General features: G+C 43.5%; 1 protein-coding gene across 2 annotated transcripts in view; it reads right to left on the bottom strand.

The window, feature by feature from the left end:
• runx2b (RUNX family transcription factor 2b) overlaps window positions 1-14,953 on the bottom strand; it is a 163,943-nt gene that overhangs the window by 39,487 nt on the left and 109,503 nt on the right. The gene's annotated exons all lie outside the window — the stretch shown is intronic.

The following is a 14,953-nucleotide window of genomic DNA, read 5'->3' as shown; positions in this document are numbered from 1 at the left end:
CAGAAATATGGTTCGCATTGTCAAACATTCTCAAAAGATCAACTAACAAATCCATGGATGAATAAATGTGAATAGTAGTAATTAAATCTGTAATAGTCATAAACATGGCCTTTGCAGGAACCGTGGCGGCAGTTATTCCGGCGGAGTTCAATTTCAGCGGGGATAATTTCGCCCGGGCGCATATAGGCTACGTGGTGGAGCGACGTGGACGGCCGCCAAGCTCAAATGCAATTTGGGGAGCACGTCACGGATGGGATGGAAATCGCCGAGATGAAATATCAACAGCGATCGAGCCTATTTCATGCCATTAGCTCAATCAGATTTATTAGTTTTAATTCTGACATCCAATTCGAGGAGGAATTCAGCTGGGCTTCCAGGTATTAAACCAGCTGAAAAACTGTTTTTAATCAGGCATAATATTTTATGCCTATATTTGTCTGTGTCCATCCAGGGCCTGTACGGTTTCTGCCTCCCAGTGAAGCCCCCCTCTCCTCACTCCTCCTTAGCTAATCCGGTCGTGACTTTAGCCCTGACAAGCTCAGCTCATCAAAGAGTGTTTGTCCCATCTGACTCCGCTTTGCTTCTCTGCTTCCCCCGCTGCACATCCAGCATCTGTCTTCCAGCTCCCGGTAGTACAGGATATGCTGCACATTCACGCAGCGAGGCTCTGCTTTCTGCCATTCGGAGGTATATTATAGGCCGAGCCCCCCACCCAACCCCACGTGAGCTTAAAATTCACCGTTTGATGTCCGCGAGAGACAGCAAGACAGACCCCCGTTTTTTTTTTTTTTTCGTTTTTTTTTTTCTGTGCCAAAAATATACTGTTGAATAAAATTACTACTTTTCTACCTCGCTCTGGAAGATTTATTCCCCCCCAAAAAGGAAAAATGAAAAAAAATTAACGGATAAATCTTTAATTTTTATTTTTACAAGATACCTGACCGATCTTCCTCCTGCATTAACAGCCCATAACAGGATGCGGTAATGAATCGAGCATGGAGCCGCTCAACCGTGCAGTAGGTCTGCAGCTCGCCTGGCGCGCAGCTGGATCTTCTCCCTCCGCTTTTTTTTTTTTTTTTTTTTAAATTTTGTGTGTTTTTCATCTACTGTGTTACACTGGCTTGGAGTCATCGCACAGTAGGCGAAGTCACTAACAGTAGAGAACCACTGCGTGCCGCTTTGAGCGGTGATGTGCGCCGTGTGATTTATGGCAATATTGTATGTCTGCCTCTCAGCTTCGATTATTTGCTTTCTTAAAAAAAAAGAAAGAAAAAAAGAAGAAGAAGCTCCAAGTCGGCCGACGCTTTTGTGACTAATTTTCCTGTCGAGATAATCAAACGGGGAGGAAAAGTTTCGGTTGTCGTTCCCGCTCGGAGTGACGCGCGGCCCCGTGTGAACTGCTAATATGTGCAACCGTTGTCTGTTATGTTGACAGCAAGTTTAACAAAGCGGAGATGTCTCTCTGTTCTGCTGGTGAACGCTCTGATGTTTCAAGGGATCCGTGTAAGTTTGCAATGAACAACTCCTCACTGGGAACAGATGACAGCATGGCACAATGCTGCAGTTCAAGCAGAACAAGTGCGACTTATTTTTTTTTTTACTGTACCCATGGAGATCCAATGCTTCTAATGCCAGGGAAAAATCATCAATATCCTAAAAACAAGAACAGAATGAAAGGAGCAACACTATTCCAGGTTTTAAAGTTGTTTCCAAGTTAACTACATAATGTAAGTCCTTCCATCAATGGGGAGCTAAAGTTTGAAGAGCAGGTTAGCTTAATTTTGTACCTGATCAAAGAACCATCAGAAGAACAGTTTCCTACATTGGAATAACATTTACTATTTCGGTTTGTGTTGTTAGTAGTAGTTGCCTGGTCACTGAACAATTAGCAAACCACACTGGTTTCCAAACGTTGAGCCGAAATGATTTGATTAAATTTTGTTGGATGTCATTCCCAGACCCAAGTTCTCTCTTCAGAGAACACCACGTGCAGTAAGAAGCCAGTTATTGTGTATTTAGCAAACAAATACCGACATAATGAGTACCAACCGCTAAGAAGCAAGCCAAGTGCCACCACAGTTAATGAACTACTGTTCTAAGCGATAAAGATGTTCACTTAACCAATTCCTGAAGTTTGCAATTTATTAACTTGAACAAAAGCCCATGAAAATCCCATGATTTGTCTTTTTGCCATTAAGCACCAGTTTTGGATTGGCCAAATGACTTTGTAAAGATTTGAATTGCAATGGAAGAGACTCTGCTTCTACTTATAAAGATGACGCTTTTGTATGTATAAGTGTGGAACACCATGCTTACAATTGATACACACCTAGATCTATACCTCTTCAAGATTAGTTAAAGAACTAGAAATAGAAAAAAAAAAGAACTGGTTCCAAGATTAACCCTTCCCTCTGCAGTTACCTGTAGACACAAACCAGGTTCACCCATGTAGGCAGATTAAAAAAAAATTCAACACACAGTAACAAAAAGCTTACATGAAGCAGCCTTTATAAAACAAGGATATGATCTACTCTATCAAAAGCTTTGAGATCTCCTGAAAGCCCACTACAACATGGTTTTTTATCCAAAGACGATGTTAAGCCTCTGCACTCATGCAGTTTAGTGAAGTTTAGGTTCTGAAGAGAAACAATAAGAACACTTATAAACCCTATTTTTACTTGGACCCTCTTCTTACATCAGCACATGGTGCACTCTCATCATTCAAAAGAAAAAAGAAGTGAATTCCCTGAAGACTTTGGATTAAAGATCCATTTTGCAGTGCTGCATTTTTCAAGACGCTAAATTATAGGTTTCTAGTGACGAGGACCAGGCTTTTTCAGCTCTAACGGGATGTTTCCACGTTTGGCAGGCTACCAGCCCAGTGGCCTGCCAGCAAGCCAATCAAGTGAGCCCACCGGGCTCCGCATCAAAACCAGCCAAAGACCCAGTCCGCCAGCCAATCAGCCCAAAAGAACCCACGTGCCGCCCTGAAAGTAGCGTCACAGATAGCAGGCCGATTTGTGAACCGGGCAGAGGACGGCGACGGGCCTCGGCTTTATTCGCCCGGACCTCATCGACGCGAGTCACATCCACGCACTAATCCCAGATCAGAGCTAAGCCCTTAATGACTGTTTTTGACCGAGCCTGTGACATCACCGTGAGCCGTTGGGATGAGGACGGCACGTTCTGTGGCGTGCCTGCTAGTATGATTGTGTGTCTGGGCATTTTTTAATGTGTAACTACTTTCAGAAAGTTGTACAGGACTTGAAGGAGGCTGCGCCGGCACAGTTCGTCTGATATTTTACTCAGCAAAGGCAGAGGGGAGCATTAAACGAAATGGAGACAAGGAGGGGGCGGCTGCTCGCTGCTTGTGGCAGGAGGGTGGGTGGGAGTCTGGAGGAGGGGGTATAAAGACAATTTCCTCCCCGCTCTTATTGCTCTGACTGTCTGCCGCCTACTGCCTTCACGGAGGTCCCTAATTGAGATCACTTGTACTTAAAAATAGGAACAAAAGAGGAACTTCTGCGGGCTAGAAGATGGAGAGGAGAAAATAAGGCAGTAATATGTGATGAAGGCTGCCATTAAAGAGCCCCAATGATAGATCTGAGCGACTGGAGAGCAGAACCGAGAACTCTCTCTGAGTCTGCCAGAGAACCTTTAGTTGTTGACGTGTCTCACACCACCTGCTGTCAAAGTGTGCGTGCGTGTCGGCTCACTTTCGATGTGTCTGTGTTGCTCTTTCACGGGGTTGGGTGACAGTGCCTGGGGCTGGGGCCAGAAACATGCCAAACAGAGGGAGTTCAGTTCTTTCACATTTAAATTGTAGATTTCTTTTACATTGCCGCGACCAAACATTTTTTAAACCTGCCAACCATATTTGACCTCCCTTTCCCTTCACAGCTTTTGTAGCACTAGCTATGCTCGGTTCCTTCATCGATTTGGACCACAGCATCAGTAAACTCTGCCGGTTTTTCCTACAAAGCACGCGTCGATCACGCATGATTATGCTATTAATCAAACTATGACCGCTCGGAGACTGGTTTGGCGGATTTGCTCGCAGGAAACGCAGCATATCCTGGATAGGTACAAGACCCCGACTGGGAACAGGAACCCCTGTAAAGAGCGTTTTTGTTGGACCGAGACCATCTGTAGGTGCTAAAGACAATACAGACAGTTGGGCTGGGCCAACATTCCACTTTACACGTTCCCCCTTCCTCTGTGTATTTCACTGGTCTACTTCCTCCCTGCAAACTAGCCGGCTAGTACCAAAATATTTATAGTACATCTGCAAGACATGCGGTTCTCATGTATCCAAGAGCGCTTAGCCCCCGTGTACATTATGCGAGGCAAAACTAACACCGCACTCACAGAGGGGTATTTCTTTCTGTTGTCCCTGTCCGTAGAGTTTGACTGATGATGATTTATGTGGGCTATGGACACACGGGGAAAGAGATAGAGTGACTGCATGGCGTGAAGGCAGAGAAGCGGTAGCACTCGCAGGGGACCTATCGGCTATCACTTGACCATTTCCAGTGCCGCAGCTTGGAAACTGGAAGGACAAGCAGAGGCAGGAATGAGAGAGAAAAAGGAAGGAGACGTTGGGAAAGGATATATGTATGTATATACAGGAAGGTAGGTGAGAGGAATGTTGAGGAGCACTGGACCCAAACCGATGTGAGAAGGGATGCCATCGTGGATGCTCAATTGCACACAGACATAAACATTCAAAAACCACCCCACGTCTGCAAATGTCCCATGCACAATTTTAGTTTTGGGGTATTTAAAGTTTGAATTAAATTTACCGTATGTTTTGTTTGGCCGCCGTCAAAGCTTGCACATCTCGACTGGACGTATATTATGAGTCAGTCCGTGAAAGAAAGCCTTCATTTACTGGCACCCTTGCTAAAGATGAGTGAAAAGCCCTTAGTATATATATATATATATATATATATATATATATATATATATATATATATTTTTTTTTTTTACTTCAGTAGCACAATCTAACACTGAAAAATCAAGAAATACCTTGTTTTCAGCACTTAGTCTTCTAGACTTTAAGGTCAAATCATAGCTAGACGGATTTTTGACCATTCCTCTTTCCACACCTCAGTTTTTCTGTAGGATTCAGACCTGACGACTAAAATGGCCATGAAGTAGCTGCTGATTATTTTGTCTGATGAACCATTTCTGAGTTGGGTTGTCAGTATGTTTTTTAGATTGGTATCAGAAAAATTTCATGGCCTTGCAGGATAAAAGTAATCAAATATTTCAAGAGTTTATGGCAACATGCACATTGAAACCTAGACTTGTGGATGCACAATGGCCCCACAGCATCACTGATCCTCTACCATTCCTGGGCATTATGTTGTTTTCCACATACTCCTACCAAACCCATGTGGAATGTTGGACAAAAAAAACCCACTCAATATTAGTCTCACTGGACCAAAGCACATGGTTTCAGTTAAACTCCTATAGTGTTTAGCAAACTCCACTTGTTTATGTTCGGGAAAATGCTTTAACATGCCAACAACCGTTTGGCATGTAGATGATGCCTCGTAATTGTATATTTAGCTCCCTTAACATCCTTCTCACCATGTGTGGTGGCAAGATAAATGCAGTTCCTCGTCCAGCTTTCTTTTTTCAGTCGACTGAAACTTTTGATTTTTTGGATCCGACTGCACACATTGGCAGGCTTAGGTGTGTAGCTGCTTTCTTGTTTCTGACTTATGGTGGAAAAACACATCTGCCGCACTCGAATGGCATAGTTGCTTGTCTGCCTGAGAGAAACTGACCTCAGTTTCACATCAGATTTATACCCCAGAAAAAAGGAAGTTTTGGATTACTAATAAGAATTTCCATCATATTAAAAATGTAGACAAAAGGGATCGTCCTGGGTGCCAATTATTATGTCAAACATGGATCCCCCCCCCACACACACACACACAGACTAAGTATTGTAAAATTAAAGTTGTGTTTTAATTTTCACAAGATGATGCTCGCATAGTAAAAGACTGATTTATTTTAAGGTTTTGTACTCATCTTTACTAGGGGTACCACAAATATGGCCGACCAAATATGTTGACGCACATGCATACATCTTTTTTTTTACCTTAACGTGGTGTAAGCAATATTGAAACTGCCATTACATCCAGTGAATGTTTCCAACTCTGAGACAACAGCTGAAAAGCAACTCTGTGAGAGTTCACTTCCTTCTCTTTTTATCCTTTCTGAGTCTACTTTGGAGCAAATCACAAGAAACGTACCTGACGTACGGAGCCCGGGCGCCGCACATACTGGGGTTTGAATCCCCCGCCCCCATGTACATGTCAGAATCGCCCCCAAGAAGACTCTGCTTACGCCAGGTCTTGCTTCCGAGTGCTCCCTTTGCTGAAAGAGTTAATTTCAGAGTGTCTCGGCTGACGCAGCTCTCTGAGAGATTGGCATTTGCCTTAAACCTTAGCCTGTAATTATCCCGAGCCCATTAGGCGACTGGTCAGAAATGACTCACTGCAAGGTGGGCGTGTGGAGAAAAATGACAAGAGGATGGAGCTCACTTTCATAGCCTGCAGCCTGAGATGTCCTCGGAAGAAATCAGCTGCAGACATCTTTGGAAAATTTACAGATTTAATGAAGGAAACATCGTCAAAGTTTGGCGAAATTTCCCCCGGAGATAAATGATCATGGTCTGATTGTGTGACCTATGATCCAGGATTTTCCACATGCATTCGGGTTATTCCAGAGGTTGTTAAAGATTTCATGTCATGTCTGCTCTCCGCCTAGCCAAGACTCGGATGACGCCAGCTTTATAGAGTCTAAATTGAGTCTTGAGCAGAGTCTCATCAACTGCTGGGTCCCACGAGGAACATCAATTACGTTGCGAAACACTGTCCCTCAAACCCAATCTATTCTGCGGTGTTGCATTATGGCAAAGCTGAGAATTTCAGCGTCGCATGCATTAAATATCCCCCTCTCTGGCAACGGAGTTGTTGGGATGTGGTCTCCAGTTGACAATTAAATTGTCCGCTCGGAATACACTCTGGAAGCACCAGATTTATGACCAATCATTTTGCGAGAACTTATCATCCTAAATATTTTAACAGGATTTTATGGCACCGTAGATCACTCTGCTGTGTTCGTGAATCCTCCGGGGAACTGAATACTGTCCCCAGTAGTTGCAGAACTCATTTAGACACAATTAGAGAAGCTCTAAACACTCCAACCTGCTCTCACTGAACCACGGTTTAAGAGACTGCATCCCAAAGAAGGCTCTGTTTTTGCATCATTCTGGGAAAGAACCCCCCCCCCCCAAAAAAAGCAACAAAAAAAAAAACAGAGGTAACTGTCTGACGACTTGCTAACCACAAAGCCTTATCATTTACCACCCTGAACCAGGTTCAGGCCACGGAAACCAACTTCTGCCAGTAAAGACTTAGAGAGCGGATACACACGGTTAAAAGCTGTAAACATTAAACCCGTGTTTACATTGCGAACGATTCTTTTTCATCAGTAATAACCTCACACTGTGAGCCTGATGATTGGGTAATATTTATTACAGGCCCTTGGGGTGTGCTTCGCTTTCAGCCTCGCTAATGTCTATAAAACCTTCCACTCTTGGCCTCGACTGTCGCGCAGACGAGCTCCCTCAACCTGACTGCATGTGCGCTTTTAATGCAGGCCTCCTTCAATGCGCACAGGTCATGCAGGCAAACGCATGAGGCGTGTATGTTACACACATGTGCGCTGCAGTAAAAGGGACGGGCTCTGGGATGTTGGTTAACCAGGCTATAATTTGGAGGCCCAGCAAAGACTCGCAGCAGCCTCGCTCTGTTTGTTTACCAGCGAGGCCGATTCTGCTGTTCCCGCCGCCTCTGCAGGGCCCAGCAGGACTCCTGCATGTCGATCTATCTGGCTGCGTGCAAATGAAGGGAATCTAAGTGGATGTTCTGCGTGAGAGCAAAACAGGCGAATATAATGCAAAGACCATTTGAAATACAATTCTTTAAAGGAGCATGCAGTTGTCTTCATTTTAGAAACCCATCTTTCTATGTAAACAAAATGATCCTGGCAGTCCATTTAGAGCGAAGTGGATGCATTATTATTATTTTAACAAATTTAAATTAAGTATTTATCAGAATTAACAAGTATACTAGTTGTAATCATACACAGGAAAACATTCCTAGTTTGATTAGTATTAGTAACTAATGCTAGTTTCCGGTTTTTCGGCACAAATTTAGGCATGAGCGAAATAAGCTGCTGCCCGGTGACTCCAGATCAGCAGGGGGCCCCCAAGAGCACTCAGCTTCTCGTAGACGTTCTCAAAGGTTCTAATTTGTGGTTATTTTGCTGAAGAATGATCCTATTTTAAAATTTGCTTCTATAATTTGCGCCAGCATAGAAGAAGTTTAAAGATTTTTTTAAAATTTGCATTTATTTTTATAATCTAAGGATATGAAAACGTACCAGTCGTATTCACACAGGCAAAACTTTCCATCTCCCAACAGTTATTTTAAGGTTCAAAATTGTAACGTTGCTCGTTTTCTTGTTAACTCTGCTAATTGTGTGTATGAGTGGTCACATTTAATAGATGCTGTAAAACAAAGTGAATTATCACTAAATGACAATTTTCCATATATACTAATTAAACCGTCTCTCCTTTCCAATTGAGCCAAACTCCAGAAATGACTGCCAGACCAAATTAATATACAAGAGAAATAACTTTGTTTCACAGTTTACTTATTGTTGTAGAGTTTTGAAATAATTTATAAACCACTTTTTAAGATAAGATTATGAAACTTTGCTAACTTAAAAACTGGTATTTAGTAGCCGGTGGGTTTAACTCCAACAGGGGAACCACACTGCATTCCGCTCAGGGCCCCAGATTAATGTTGGGACGGCCCTGTCTCCAACGATCCACCGACTACATTTTCATCCTGAAATGTCAGCCTTCTCATAAATGAAAAAAGACAAAATAAATGATGCAAACTTCCCGAAAGAAACACCCTTGCATTAAAAAAAATGTTTGTCAGCAAAAAATGTCTGACTTCTATTTTTGTTTGTGTTGAGTCTAATTCTCCAGAGACCAAACCGCTCACTTTCTGTCCCTGTTGGGCTTTTTTTCTTCTTCTTCTTTTCCCGCCCCCGCTGTAATCCTCCTCCCAAGCAGGACTAAAAAGAAAACAATGCAATTCAATAGACCGGAGCTCGCAGCCTTTCATTTAGCTGTGACTTTGAATCATCTTTGCTCTGTGTGAAGCTCTTTTCCTTCACACAAACACATATGCTGCAGTGTCGCAGCATCGCACGACTCCTCCACGGGAGAGGAAGAAAGGCGGGAGGAGAAAAGGAGCTTTCAAAATATCACTCTAATAAAATATTCCCGCTCCTCTGGGACGCTCATTCAGCATCAGGGGAGGCAAAGTGGAAAAGGCCTGTTATCGGTCTCTGTCCAACAAGGGGAATGAGAGAAAAAGAGCGAGAGAGAGACCTATTCCCTTTGAGGAAAGACACGAAATAAAATGAAATAACAGTTGAAGGAAAACTTTTAACTGCAAAAAAAAAAAGAGGACCCCCTCCTTCCCCACCTCGCCCCCCCAACTACAGAAGACTGTAAGAGAGCAGCTGTCTGGGTGAGTGACAGGATTCAGCTCCAGACTGAAAGCCTACCCCAGCAAGGATCAGGCTGTATGTATGTATATGGACTTTGATCAGCCAGAGCAGCCTGTCGGAGCAGCAGTGTGATTTGATTGAGAGAGTGTGTAAACTGGAACAGCTCGCGGATCAACACAAAAACAAGAGAAAAACTCTTAAAAGACGTCCCTCCGCCCCAGTCAGTCAGAGGAAAGTGCTTTCAAACAACCTGAAATGAAACTCAGGGGATTTCTTTTTCTTTTTCTTTTTTTTTTGTAGGTTGGTAAAACATTGCTGTCTTTGCAGGAATAGTTCGAAACTGTGTTTTATTTTTTTTCTTCAAAAGCAAAAAGAGCTGCAGACTTAAGAAAGTTGTAGCAGGAAAAGACAAAATAACTTTATACACCCGTTTTGGTGTCAGAATAAGCCAGGCTAACACTGCAGTTCTCCAGATATGGCCGGGATTCTAAAAGACATTTTGACTAAACAATTTTATTCTGCAACTTTCCCTCCCATTTACCTTAAATGTAAGACAGTGAGGCTGTATCTGGAGGCACTGGTCGGGTTCAATGCGACCAAATTCATCCATCCTGCCATGATTCACATCAGGCAAGCAGAATCCAATACGATACATCAAGTTAAGCTATGATACAAAACACTACACAGAACGATACGGTTTGGTCCAATGTGAAATGATGCAATGCACTTGAATGAAACACGGGAATGAAGCTTTGTGGCTGAATGAGAAAAACTATTCAATTATTTTAAATATAAAGGACATTTATTAAGCAAAGGGCTTAGTGTTTTAGCTGCTGTACAGTGGGACGAAAAATAAGCGGATTTTGTCGTTTTGATAGTTCACAAATAGGGAAGCGACGTGAAATTTTGTGACATTTGTTGCTAAAACCTTAGCTGCTGTGGGAGGTAAAATGGCATTTAGAATCGCTAAAGTTAGCTTTGGTGTGCGAGCCTGGACGTAGGTGTGTTTTAGCCGTTTTTACAATCGCTGGTGTAAAAAACTTGAGTTCAGGACCCGTCTGAACATACTTTCTAAATTTTGCAACCTTCCTGATACCTCTCCAGGTGCACATTTTAAATACGTTTAGGATTGTTTTTATGTATTGTTCACAATTTTGTCAGTCTTACATTTTTCAAAATTTGATTTAAGTTCGTTTGTTCATCTGTTCTGTGTTCTGAACTCAGTGACAGAACAGCTTTTTCTAGAAAACCTGATTGGAAACTAGGGTCATTTCTGCACAACTGACATGTTGCTCATGAAATAAACTGAACTTCATCTCCTGTGACATACAGAAAGCATCTCGCTGTCGGCACACATGCTGTTCAGCTTGATTGTTTAAAACAATCTATATATACAAATGTGTGCTTCCATCTGTTTGAATAGAGAAAATATTTGAAAATCTCATCGCATTTATCTCCGGTCACTATTTTTTGTCCACAAATACAAAAAAATAAAATACAAATTCAAACATACAACAGTAGCCTAGTCTTTCCATGCTATTCCTTTTGATTCTCATCTCCCGTCAAAGCTCTATCTTGGATTTCTCTCATTGAGCTTGATTTCTTACGTAGGATTTCAACCAGGTCAATCAGCGAACAGAAGGAGAAGTTATGAGCCGTGACGTTGATTTTCTGCAACGTTTTAGAATCGCAGTCTGCCAGTAGTTGTAAAACTGGCAGCAGAGGGAATGAACGAATGAATAAACTTCTCTCTCCGCAGCAGAGGACGGTCGTTTGCAGCTGTAAACTTCATAATGTCGAACTGGCGCATTACATACATCACAGCCAAAGGTTAGGAGTTATAGATCAGTAGTCTTGTGTATTTAATAAGAAGTCTCATTTTAAGGGAAATTTAAAAAGTTTTTGGAGATTTGTTACTTCTGTATAAAGATGTATAACTTACTCAAGGGAAATAGAGCCAAAAATAAAAAATTAAAAAATCATTACAGTATATTGTTTCTTTGCATGGGTTAAGTTTGCAAAGATTTGAATAAAAACATTTAAATCTGAAGATTTTTCTTCAGTTTCTTTTCTTCTCTCTCTCTCTCTCCTTCCTTCTTCCTCTCTAGAGGCCACTCTACAAATGAGAGCTACCTTTTCTCGCTTCCCCCTCTTTCCCCAGAGACTTGTCAATGTCAGCTACACACCCGATTCAAAGTTCAAAGACTAGCATCCCACTAAACACACCTACACACACTCCTCTACACCCCCACCCCTCCACTACCTCCACCCTTTGTGTCCCTGGGGCGTATTTCATTTTGGTGTCGGTGAACGCACTTGAATGAGTCTCGGTGTGTGCGTCTGCGAGTGTGTGCGTGCCACAGGTGGCGCGGCGCTGGCGACTCTGATTGTTGTGGTGACCAAAAGCATCACCGCCCCATCGCATTTGTCATCGCCCTTTTCCTGAAAGCGTGGGTGGGAGGGGACCGCCAAAGGGAAGGCGAGGGAGGTAGGCGAGGAGAGCCGATGACGGCAAATTGCAACCTTTGACAGTGCCATATGGGAGGTGGTTCTGAAGAGTCAGCCCTACGGAGGACCAATCTGTAGCTACTGGCCATTTCTGCCCTCCGTTGTTTTTTGTGTGTGTGTGTGTGTGTGTGTGCTGCTCCCTACATCTCTCCCACCGGAATCCGCGACACATGAAACGTCGCTCTTCCGTGCGTCGTCGAATCACGGAGCGGTCGGAAACCAAACCTTGTGTGGGTGTCGTCGAGTGGGTGGGCTCCCCGACTTTGAGGTGTATTTGATCTGTTGTGTTCACACCTCGACGCTGGCGGGGGGGGGGGATCCTCCCCGCCCCTCTGCGTGGGCTGGTAATTCGAGCAAATTAGGAGATGGGGCCTGTGGGCCATTAATGACACCCCACACCCTCTGCTGCACGTCCACCTATTGTTCCCTCCCCTGCACACACCTTTCTTTTCTTCCGCTCCGAATCGCCCCCGCCACAGCCCCATCTGTGCCTCCTGCTCAACACTCAGCCTCAGTCAGGCGGCGTGTGGAATGCACACACACATAAACATATAGTGCACATGGGGGCGGGCAGAGGGGTTGGCCAGGGAGGGGGGGGGGGGATTGGTTCCAGGTGCCCGTTTGAGTGAGCGCATTAATCAAGCAGACAGATCTTCCTGACGCAGACACCTTCACACACACTCGAAGCCCTCACATAGCATACACACTTTACAGTAGAGGTCCTACATGTTCAGCTCTATGCAAAGGTATTCATGCTCATGTTTTGTCAAGACCTTAATGTATTTAATTAGGATTTTATTTATTTTTTTAAAGGTTTTATTGGCTCTACTGGCCTTTATTTGATAGTTAATTGACAGGAAAGCGGGTAATGAGAGAAGAGGGAAGACATGCGGCAAAAGTCACCAGGCCGGGAATCGAACCTGCGACGGCCGCATCGAGGACTAAGGCCTCCTTATGTGGGTCGTGCTTAACCCCTGCACCACCACAGCACATCCATTTAATTAGGATTTTGTGTGACGGGCCAAAACAGAGGAACGGCAAAGGAAAATGATACACGAGTCGGAAAAAAATCTGAAAAGTGTGGCAGGAATTTGTATTAAGACCCAAATATTATAGGGTCTGCATTTCCTTTGACCATTGAGTTGCGCAAGTTGGATTTACAAAGGGAAAAAGAAGAAGAAAAATAATAAATAAATAAAGTTTTTCACAATAAAAGCCTCCACTAGGATGAAGTGGTTTTTCAGAGTCGTGTCAAAACTGGTGTATTTCGCAAAACTGCGATAGAAACACTTTTTCCTCATCAGGCCAGCTTTCCTTAGACAGCGCTCAGACGGCTCCACTTGAAGTCTCACAGCGTCGCTCAGTTCATGAAAAACCGAGTTTGACATTCTAACGTGTTGAAGTCGACGCTCTTCTGTAAAACTCCCGTGCACTGCACACGTCGCCGCTCCTCAGGGGCTTTTCTCATGTAGGTGTTCACATCTGTCACCGCCATGAATTTTTATCACTTACTCACGTGTGATTTTAATTGCATTTCTTATTTCATGGAAACGACGCAACTGCTAAATTGTGTTTTTGTCGACATTAAGAGACTATTGAAAAAGGTTTGCATGCATTTGCAATGGAGACGCAGCTTATGCTCCCTCTAGAAATAGTGGAGATTCTGCCCAGTTGGACCTCAGAATCATAATAAACACACTTGTGTTTTGAGAAGGCCTCAAGGGAAAAGATAGGGTTAGGTTTTAAGCTCTGGCCATTACATTGAGCTCTATTCTAATCTGTTATTTGATAACATAAACTCTCAGGTCAGGAATGCAGCAAAGAGGCCCATGAGGACTCTGGAGGAGCTGCAGAAATCCTCAGCTCAGGTGGGAGAGTCAGTCAGCAGTTCAACAACAAATCACTAAAAACCTGGGCTTTATGGAAAACCGACGAGAGGAAAGCCACATGAAGAGCTACTGAAACTGAACTACATGCAGAACTCTGTGCGAGACAAGGAAACTCGCATCAAACAAGATGGTCGGAATAAGGAGATATATGGAGACGGATGGAGATAAACATCCGTCTTATCTCCATCCTCCAGGGATTTCCTCAATCCCTGGAGGAAAACCTGCCACAGGCTGGAGAATACTGGACCGGGGCGGAGGTTCACCTTCCCGCTGGACGGCTTTAAAGCTGCAACAGAAACGCTCCAATAAAAGAATATTCACGCGTTTGAAACTCCCACAGCTAAATCCAATTAAGATTTTGTTGCAACGTCGCCGTTCCCAGCGGGCTCGCCGTCCAATCTGACTGAGCTCGAGCCAATTCGCAAAGACAAGTGAAGTTTGTGGTTTTAATGGGACAAAATGTGGAAGAGTTCAAGGGTTATAAAAACTTTAAATCAAAAAAGAAAGAAAAAAAAGACGTGACAACAGGCTAAAATAGTAAAATGTTTGACTTTTTAAAAATATTTAAATGGAGTTAAACTCATTTACGGATCACAGTTGGCTACTTAGATACCAGTTTAATTAATTCCTAGAAATGAATCAAATCAACTCATGCGTGCTTATTTAAGTACTTCATGGATGAGCCACTCCAGCTCCTGCTCTTTTTATTACCCTTCGAAGGAAAGTGGAGGCTTTTACATATACGTTTGAGTCCATCCCGGGTCAGAGGGGATACCGCATTCCTTTCAGATTAAACCAAACAGGGAGAAATAGTCGGCCATTTTTCCCCCCGGCGCGGACGCGAACAGGTAGCGCCTTGTGCCGGTGCTGCGGGCGGCGCTCTCATTTGCTCACATCGTTACAAGCTCAATCCAAACACGGGGAAAGCTCAACACTCCATATTTCCT

Source organism: Gambusia affinis, linkage group LG22 (assembly GCF_019740435.1).
Source record: "Gambusia affinis linkage group LG22, SWU_Gaff_1.0, whole genome shotgun sequence".
NCBI classification, from domain to species: domain Eukaryota; kingdom Metazoa; phylum Chordata; class Actinopteri; order Cyprinodontiformes; family Poeciliidae; genus Gambusia; species Gambusia affinis.
This window is presented reverse-complemented; position numbering and strand designations above follow the sequence as displayed.